Consider the following 10,691-nt stretch of genomic DNA (forward strand, 5'->3'; position numbering starts at 1 on the left):
TTATATCCAGAATTTCGTGATTCAGAATGGTTGGGTACTCTGGCATATGTTGTCGATTTGACTACGAATATTAATTTATATAATAAGCAAATGCAGGGAAACTCAAAATTCTTTTGGCAAAATATCAGGACCATTTCCAAATTGAAAACATTAATGGCCACAGCAACTGAAGATTTCAAAAATAGTTCAATTCCTCATTCGTTCCCGCGATTACAAAATTTTATGGAAAAAACAAATAGTAATTCAGCCAATATGGAAAAATGCACCCATTTTACTGCCAATTTTTTGGATCAGTGGAATAATCGCTTCAGAGATACCATTGAGACACAGAAAATAATTGATTTTATGCAATATCCTCTTAATAAAGCCAATCATTCTGACATTTGCACACTAATTAAAAATTCGTATCCAGTTAATTCTTTTGAATTGTCTCATGAGGTCAATAACTTGCCACAAGATGATGATCTTCTCCCACTCATGCATTCGGGTAATGACTTTTGGCCTAAAATCATTCAAAATAATTCATATCCGAACCTTTTGGCCGTATATAAAAGAATTTCCACTTTTTTCGGTACTACATATTTGTGTGAATCAGCATTCTCCCATATGAATCATATCAAATCCTCAGAAAGAACCGTATTAACAGACAGCAATCTTAGAGACACTATGTTAGGTTCGATCAGTAATTATACACCAGATTTGCAGAAGTTGACGGATGAAGTGATGGCCCAAGGGTCTCACTGATTTTTTATCATTCATTTTCTCGTCGAATTTAATGGTTTAGATTTCGATTCTGCATGCTCAATGACTGTTTTTCTTTTTTTTCTTCTCCATCTATCATCCCGCTCACTCCCCCTTACCTATTTCCTTTCCCCTCCTGATGGAAAACGCCTACCACCTTCCCGTGGTTTCCATTGAGCAGTTTCAAACAAACTGGCCAAGAGTGGGCAATTTAATAACATATTTGTATCTTGTCTCAATGATTAAAAATGCTATTAGGATCTAGTATAGTAGTATTTCCTTATTCATCAACCAATTAAATTAAATTGATATCTCATTCAATAAATGAATTTTCCAGCTTTACTGAAAATTCTTCCATCTCCACTTGGTTAGATATAACTAAATATTTAATCAGAAGCATCATATCAATTACGGTAGTAATTGTTGACTTCAACATCCTAATTTTTTCATTTAAAGAAAACAGAAAATGTCCAAACACTATAGAAAATTTCACAACATTTTCCCCTCACATTTCCATAGCGCGCATGCGCCATCTCCCAATATTACCCCCACTCGACAAATGTACGACAACCCTTGTGATAGCGTCAAGTCCCCTATAATTGGGACCTTAATTATTTTATGGCTGCAGCTCCGAGCCTACCTGAGGTTGCCCACCTCTGGATTAGAACCTATAAATGAAGAATTACCTTCATTAGTACATTAAGAAACCGAAAACTTTCAACCCAAAACTGATATTAATTCCATCACTTCCGAATTCAACGAACTAGAACTAAAGACAGCAGAGAAACCAATACCTCGATCAACCGGAAAAATCAAGAAAAAGGCAACACTACCCGAGTGGAAAATTAGCTCAGGTCTGGATCAAGTTCGGATCAGGTCAGACTTGATGTTGGGTCAGGTACTGATCCTACAACTTGATCAGGACTTGATCAAGCATGTAACGCCTTGACTCGATCCGGATTTGATCAGGCGTGCCGAATCACTGTTTGATCAAACAAAATGAATTAATCCTTGATAACCGAATCTAAAGATGTTTATCAATGGTAATGAACTTAAAATAAAAAATTAATCATTTTTTCAGATTATATTACCTCTATCAATGGATACCTACTATAATTAATGCTGAAAAAAACATAATTATTGCTGACACTGGGGAAGGAACCGGGGACCTTATGAGTACTAATCCTATGCCCTAACCAGGATACTATCGCGTTATTATTATTGCGTGAACTGTTTTGCTTATACGCTATATATTGGGGATATTGGTTCAATTTAACAAGCGAAAATTTACTCCATTAAAATTTCTCTTATTTTACTCTTGATAATAATAATAACAGTAATAAGTTAATAATTAAATTATTCAGTTCAAGCTCACCTGATCTGAACTTGATCCGAATAACTACTCGGATGGGACAACTTCAGGTCAGGTTGATCTGATCAGAATCTGATTCGACTAGTTACAGGTGGCTGGATCACAGTTTAAGTTCAGGCCCACCTGATTCGAACTTGATCAGAATAATTATAGGCGGGCAGCTCAATTTCAGATCACGTTGACCTGAACAGAACCTGGTCCGAATAGTTGCAAGCGGGCGAAGTCAGTCTAAGTTCCGGCCGACCTGATCCGAACTTGACCAGAATGATCACAGATGAGTGAACCACAGGTTCAGATCAAGCTCACCATATCAGAACTTGATCAGAGTAGTAGGAATCAGGTTGGGTAAATCAAAGACTGATCAGTTTCTTATCACGTTCTGCCTGATCAGTTGACACTGACCATCGTCATATGAAGTTCTGATCAAACCTCAGGCTCGCCTGACATAATTTCCACTCGGGTAGGGGTTCACTTACATTACTCAATCAAAATTGAAAAGTTAAAGAAAGCGTCCAGAAAATTAAAAAAAAGAACTCACTAGCGACCAAAATCGAATATAAAAAATGCAGAACCGAAGCACGAATAAAACTTAAAATATGTGTCAAATCATCTTGGGAAAAATTCGTTTCATTAATTTCACCTTCCACTCTAAGAACGATCCAGTGGAAATGTCAAAACATTTTCCATAAACTCAGGAGGATAACCATCATCGAACGTTTCGGAAAAGAAAACGGAAATTTACCCACGAACAACTTTTACCAAATTTCCGCAAATCTCTCCCAATAAATCCCACCTCCTCAAAGCACATAAACGACCCCATCTCAGAATAACAAATCATCTATATTCTATCAACAGTTGGTGGCACAAGCCCAGGACCCGACTATATTCTTAATGAATTCCTTAAACACCTCCCAGGAAAAGCGATAGATCATTTAAACAATATTTTCCACTTCATATGGAACAGGCAAATGTATCTGGATCTGTGGAGAGGAGCGATAGCTATAACCATCCAGAGACCAGCAAAAAATGTCCCTAAGCTCGTCGTTATTTTTTAATTAATTTTTTAACACGATTTTGAACAAAAAGTCCCAAATAATCAGCTGATCACGTATGCCCAGCCCCCTGGGGCGCGCGTCACTCCTAGATGTACGTACTATACATAGAACATTCAAATGCTCTGTCACAGTCACAGTATATCTGGACGGATTAAAATAACTATAACAATTGTTTCCTTATTTCAGCGTGTACCCACACTGAGAAAAAATTCTACCAAAAATTAGTGTGCCATCCACAAGTCGTGGGACCAAACAGAGGGCCACCAAGAAATTCGAATGACCCACCCGAAAAATTCGGATGTGGCACCCTAATTTTTGAAGAACTTACGCTACTTTGCCGTGAGATTTCCTTAAAAGTCGGGGCGCCACACCCGAATTTTTTGGTAACCACGGTGTGGTCCCATGGGTTGGTGAGTAGCACACTAATTTTTGAACGGACTCACACGGAATAGTCATGTATTTTTCTCTCCGTGCATGAGCGGCGTGCGCAACGGGGGGGGTGGGCATACACAATCAGCTGATTGAAATTTGACGAATTAAATCAGCCCAACCTCTGGATATTTTTATCTTTCCGATAGGATTAGACCAATTAATCCAGTATAGTTTTTTGGAGTTCGCCCCAACTTTTTAATTAATTTTTCATTAATTAAGCACATTTGTGTTGAACGTGTGGGTGCACATTTTTAATATAATGATGAGGGGGATTTTTTCTACATTTTGGTGTAATTTCAGCCTGCCAGGACTTTTTGAGGTGGTTAAGGTGCAATTTGACTGGTCTATGAGTGATGATCGAACAACGAACCGAAAATAGGTCCGTAGAACGTAATCTAAATTAGCAATTATTAATAATGTAGATTTGCGTTTAAAAATCTAATTCTTATTGACTTAGACGTTGAAAGCCGTTAAAGTAGTAAGTGTATGAACGCGGTTCTGGTTTTGGCAAGATTTAAAAATATAACAGTGAATTTTAGGACTGATGAGAGAAAGCTGGAAAAACCCAGTGCGTGGAGTCGGTCAGAAAAGTCGATTTAATGATTAAAAAAGTCTACTTGTAATTGGTCACTAACAAAATAACTGAGCAAACGAATTAATTTGAAGAATTGGAGGAGCCCTTTCACGTAAACTAAATAATCAGGAGGTCGCGAGAAAGTATAGAAAAATTCGGCGAAAACGTGTAAACACACTCAAACGGTAGATATGCTAATGAGAGCGATTATCAAACCGCAAGCTGACGGAAGTTAATCATCGATGGTTGAATTACGTCGTTGTGGAAGAGATGAACGAGCTTGTTCGATTCCTGGAATGCCATGGAGAAACGCTGTGTCAATTCTGCGAATTCCCACAGAGACCGCAACGGACAACTAATCGAGGATAAGCTAACGTGAGGCCATTAGATTAGTAATCTGAGGCTACTTAGAGATGAACCGCGGACGTAGACATATAAACGAAGATCGCAAGCCAGCCTTTACCCGATTCTTGACTGCCTCTTGTCCATGAGCGAAGCGATACCAATTCGACGCAATCAATATCAATGTTGGGAAACGCATGATCTGAAATGAAACGAGCAACTGGGAACTGACCCATGAGTTGTTGAGTTCTTAATCCTCGCTGTCTTGCGCATGGAGCTTATTTCAATATGAATGATCTTACTAATCTTCTAGATCTTCTATTAATAATTCAGTACGGTCGTCTGAGTTTACCAAGAATGAGCTACCTTCTACCATCTAGAGTCCTGAGATGAGCATTCTGAGTAATGAGTTGGGCAAACTGAGACTTGTTCGTAATGATACTTTTTTCCCCCCTTATATTACGGCGATTTTTGCCTCCCTTTTTTGGCTAATTGGCCCTGCAATGATTGCTTGAGGCATGCTATCGCTCCCTGAGCTGAGCAAAGTTGAGACTTCCACCAACGTGCACCAAACGAGTGAGCGGATGAGAAGACCTAAGTTTCTGACCGCTAGATAATGTAATCTAGCGGTAATCTAGGTAATCATTTCAGACGAGAAGTGCGCTGGCTGACTGGCTTTGATACAGAAGGGACAAGTCTGATCGATGTCACCAGGATCGAGAGCTGACTTTAACAATGATCTTAGAATTGTTCCTGGTCGAGCATGGCAGATTGTAGTGATCCTAAGCAACTTGTTGAGCGAATAATGGCGATGAAATAAATCTCAGATCTCTGCGCGGTGGACTTTAAGGTTGAGTACTACGTCAGGTTTCTCTTCAAGATCCGCTGATGTCAATGAAGAGATTTCCAGAGATGGCCAATGAGATGACCTTTTCTTCAGCCATACCGATTCAATCCATATGATGGACCCAGCAAAAATACAATCCGCTGGGTACTCCTTACCGGGAACGAATTACCACTGTGCATCCGCTAATATCGGAATAAACTGGGTACGATTTCTAACGAATGCGTTACATCTGAGAGAGTTCGTCGACTCTGCGCTTCTAATTGTAATGCTGTGAATCGCGTTTCGCTATCAGTTGATGGTAATCCGTATCGCTGATAAAAACATCACTTTGTTGTGAAAGTTTGACGCAGGTTTTGTCTAGTTTTGAACAGAAGACGAAGTTTCATGATCTTCGAATGAGTTAATGCTTGATAATACGATCTCCATCGTCAACTCTGCTGTGGCACCTTTGACGCAAACAATTTAATTCATCTTTTAGGCGCAAAGTCGGCGTGACATATTTAACTGGTAATGAATATGGATATTAAATCCATAACTGTTGTTCTACCCTGCGTATGAGATATTTATATTTATTGCAGGTTTAAGGCTCGCACAAATAAATCTCACCAATAGCTTATAGGTACTTAAATATATCAATTTGAACTGAAACTTCTTAACCCGCGTCATGGATTTTCGATGATCGGCGTAAAACCAACTCAAAATCGTCACGAGAAAGGCTCAAGGCGCGGTGGGGGTAACCAGACCCCCGGAGACCCCCACCATCGCCGTTCACTGTGGCACTCCCGCCGTATGCGCTGACCGAGGTGAGGAAGCCACCGACCAAAGTTTTCTCTCTTTAAATGAAAAGAAAGAGATAAACACTAGAAGTTTCCCTTGCGTCGTGTGTAAGCTTTTATTACTTTCAGTAAAGCATCGGACTGATCATAATGCTTATTCATGAACTTTTATCAACGATCAGATTATAATTGTCACTCAATGATGTTATAGTGAAAACTGACTTTTCAATTGTAGCTTTTCAATTGTAACTTTTCAATCTAGTATCACCGATGAGAAGTTTGAAGCATTTCTCGATGGCGAAGAAGACAACGAAGAGACCATAATAATCGTCGATGATAAAAAAATCGAAGAGAATAGTCCAGCTTTTGGGAATATGCTTGGAGTCGGATTAAAGGCAAAAACATTTGTTAACAAAGATATGAAGAATAGTAAGTATAAATATTTGACTTTAACAGCCCAGTTGGACGACTTTTTAATCAGCAACAATTCGACGACTGTTGATGTAAAAAGAAATAGCTTGACTTGGGAAGCGTTCGTCTGTAGCTATGGAGACTTCAGAAACCCTCAATAAATGTAATGGTATTTTTGAAATTATTTCCAGTGAAACAGCTTTGAAAAACAATGGCTATAAGCGTAAATTACATTACAGGAAGGATGGCTATATGAGGTCCAATGGGGAGGTCTTTCATTATCTAAAGAAACATAATTACATATTTTCAAAGGTGATTGAAAGGTTCTTTGCATTAAGAGTATATAGGTCTTATCTGCTGACATTAAAAAAAATAAAGGAAATCGATCTCGAAATATCTCGAATGAGCCTAAGAATAAGACCGGTAAGAAGAAACCGACGCATCACCACGTCGTGGTAGCTACATCTCTAACATTCCAAAAGAATGCGTATGCGAAGCACGCGCGGACGATCTTGTGTTATAAAAAAAGATCACGTGTTGGAATCGGGAACATTGGAACTAGGTGAATATCTACGAATTCCCATTCTAGAGTTCCAAGTTCAAACTATTATTTTTGTTTAATAGGTATGTACCTATAAATTGCTAGGGGCATCTAAAGACTGCGACAAATCCGGATGGGCTTATTTATTGATAAAATGAGAAACAGTCTAGTGGAATGTTTCTTGCAGTCTAGTGGGCTGTTTAACAATAGTGTCGCCCATGAAACTGATAACAAAAAAAATCATCTTCGCTTTGTGGTTCTTAGTTATACGGATCTCCGTCTTTCGGACTGGTTCAAGTATTTCTTTAGTTTAACAGCTTTCAAAATTTCTCCCCGCGATGTAAGTGACTGTTTCTAGATTCTGAGTATAACCGTATCGGGAAAAAATCCAATGTCTTATGCACGAAATAACAATTTCACAAGGTCACCGGATTTGCAACTTAGTTACTCGATTAACGTTGTGAGGGTGATGTTGCAACCTGTCAATGGTTATACATTGGGAACTCTCTATAGTTAGGAGCTGTGATCTATTTCTGATTATTTGACCTCGAAATGATCGCGAACTCCTGGCGATTCTACAGCTAACGTGAAATCATTCGATTGTTAACGTATAACTTTTCGTAGATATTGACGTTGACATGCATCAGAAACAAGGTTAATTAATAATTCCATCGAAAAATGATGAAAGAAATTTCCAAAAGTAATATACATATGTAATATTTCATGTAGTCAATTAAGGGGTAAGGATTATACGTCACGCCGGGAAAAGACAACAAAACTTGTCTACAGTAATAATGTTGAAGATCATTTACCGATGGAGCGCATCGTTATTCTCTTTATTGATAATATCAACGATTTACTAGTAGTTGTCAAAGAAATCTGTGATGAGAGGAATGCACGTGAAGACGAGCAATACAAAGAAAGTAATACTTTTTAAAATTTATAACTGAGTTGATGATGTTCAAAAAGAGTATCATATGCGAAAAATATTCCAAACTTAATGGATACACCAGTGACTGAGGTACAATTTAAAATTAATACACGCGAAACCATTTTCAAAATAAAATACGTGTTATTTTTCTATAACTGCAATTTATTGTGTATCGTTTCTGAATATTCAATATTTCAAGTAGTTTCTCCCTAAGTTATAATTATAATCTAACTGCAACTACCACTTTTTCCTATCTCAAGTTTTTTTTAGATATTCAACATGCTACGACAAGTAAATATAAAAAAAAGGTTCTTACAATTCCAAATTTGTAGATATTTAGGCGTTTTGGTAGCATCACTATGAAGACGAAATGGGAACTACTATTATTCTTTGTGTAGAAATGATCATAATGAATTAATTTCATGATATTATCAAAGCAAATAATCCATATTCACAAGAGCTTTAAAAAATATTCTCATTGTGTAGAATGCCAATATAAAAAAAATAACAAACTCAGCATCAAAGTACAACTGTCGTCTGTGCCTGTAACTTTAATTGCGGAAGTTCCTCGAGCATTGTCCAAGAAGTTTAGCGTCAAGAAAGTATACTCCCCCGTGAACCACCGTCAAAGTTTTCCGCAGATCTTAGGTAGGAGTAGTGAAGTCACTTCTTCCATACAGTCAACTGGGATAGCCCACACTCCAAAAAGATAGGATTGTTCTGTAAACCTCTATGTGACACTCTCGTATACAAAACGTTATTTACTATGGGAACTGAGGATGGACAATATTGAGAATTCACTGGCCTGTTTCGACTTTTTTTTAGTCATATTTTGTATTTTTCTTTTTACATAACGTTGAGTAGGGGGTGTTCGTAAACCTACATGAGCATCCACCAAAATCAGTGAGAAAACTCAAAGAAATTAATCTCATTAATAGCCGCTCAGTTCGAACACTAAGGATGCAAAATTTACTTTAGCAATACCTCAAAATAATCAAAATTATGGAACAGAATAAGTTTAAAATGGGAGTAGCTCTACTATAATTGCACTCATAAATCATTCATAAGAAAATCAAAACCTTTAAAACAGTTTTTTTCTACCAAATGGAAGCCTTGTTTTTCTCTAAGAATTTATTCAAGTGGAAGATTGAAAGTGAAAGTCAATGATCAAAGAGGAAAGCCTTTGTTGAGAAGTTCAATATATGTAAAGGATAGTAGTCCTCATGATATTTTTCCTCACCGCCAACTGTCTATTAAATGGAAAGTGATACACTATGATCAACAATTTTATTTATCATTTTTTATTCAACAAATAATCAAGATGAAGACGAAAATGATAAGGATTCATCAACACTAAAATATTTGCCATGTTTTTGGGGCCATCGTAGACTACCGAAGTATTGGATTAAAGATTGGTAAGTACTGATACGCAAACTCCAATTAAATTTCAGCAACGTTTATAGAAAGCTCTATAATTAATCGACGTTATAATATCTTCTCAATCTGTTATTTCCATTTGGAAAAACACAAGATTTTGTATATAATATAATAAGAGTAAACGACTCGCACGTGATTTGCTTTCACGTCGATTGTCAGTTAATTCCTGCGTAGAATATAAATCAAAACGCCTCGCAGTTGACTCGGTCCTAAGTCGATTGTTGGTCGATTTCTATTGAGAATCTAAAAGCAAACGACTCGCAGTTGATTTGCTTTTAAGTCGATTGTTGGTCGATTTCTATTGATATAAAAGCAAACGACTGGCAGTCGATTTTCTTCCAAGTCAATATAGGCGGTCCATTCCCATGTAAAATTGTACCCCAAACGAATCACGATCGTCTTACCTTCAGGTCGATTCTCAGCCGATTGAAAGTATTTTCTGATAATTTACTGGCAATCGACTCCCTCTTCAGGTGATAGTCACCCAACTGCAATCGAACTAACATCGGGGATTGACTTCCAATCGTCTTCCCAGAAAGTCAATTTATTATCGTCTCTACCACTGGTTCGATATCGCAATCGATCATCAATCAATTGTCAAACAACAAACCGAATTGGCCGATTTCACAATCGGCCAGCAATCAAATGTTGAACGACTGCTCCAATGCCTTCCCGGGCCAGTTTTTTTCATAAATTAACCGCGTGGTTGAAGGTAAATGAAGACCCCTCATTGTTGGGCCCACCTAATCAGGAATAATAATGTTAACGTGAATGACGCGTTAACCACGGTTAACTTATCGAAAAATTGGTCCGCAGAAAGTATGTGTCACTTCATGGGTTGAAAATTGTGCTGATAAACAAGAAAGTATGATTGATCAGCTCTCATTTATTTTAATTACGAAATTACGGTGATCGACATCTGATATATGTACCCTAAAAGAATGTTAAATGCAATCAATTGCACAGCTCAATATAATCCCACAATAATCTCGGGGTTTCGATGCGTTTGTTGTTAGAATGCACATGCAAACGGATTTCCTATTGAATGCATATTCATACAAAAATTAGTGGAAAAAGAGTTCTTTTATTGATTTACAATCAAATGTGGGGAAAAAGTGAAAGAGGCTGAAATTCTCCTCTCGATTTCGTATAATATTCATTCTGTAAAATAATATTCACATAATGTTTTTATTTTTAAATTCGAATATAATATTTTCCATATAAGCGATTCT

At 37.4% G+C, this 10,691-nt stretch overlaps 1 long non-coding RNA gene across 1 annotated transcript in view; it reads right to left on the reverse strand.

Moving 5' to 3' along the window:
- The window catches only part of LOC105273739 (uncharacterized), a 19,483-nt gene extending 9,545 nt beyond the window's left edge, over positions 1 to 9,938 (reverse strand). Inside the window, exon 1 of the long non-coding RNA XR_892934.1 lies at positions 9,864 to 9,938. This is a non-coding gene — a long non-coding RNA (uncharacterized lncRNA). The remainder of the gene's footprint in view (positions 1 to 9,863) is intronic.
- Between the last annotated feature and the right edge of the window lie 753 nt (positions 9,939 to 10,691).

Source organism: Fopius arisanus, unplaced genomic scaffold (assembly GCF_000806365.1).
Source record: "Fopius arisanus strain USDA-PBARC FA_bdor unplaced genomic scaffold, ASM80636v1 scaffold00006, whole genome shotgun sequence".
NCBI lineage: Eukaryota > Metazoa > Arthropoda > Insecta > Hymenoptera > Braconidae > Fopius > Fopius arisanus.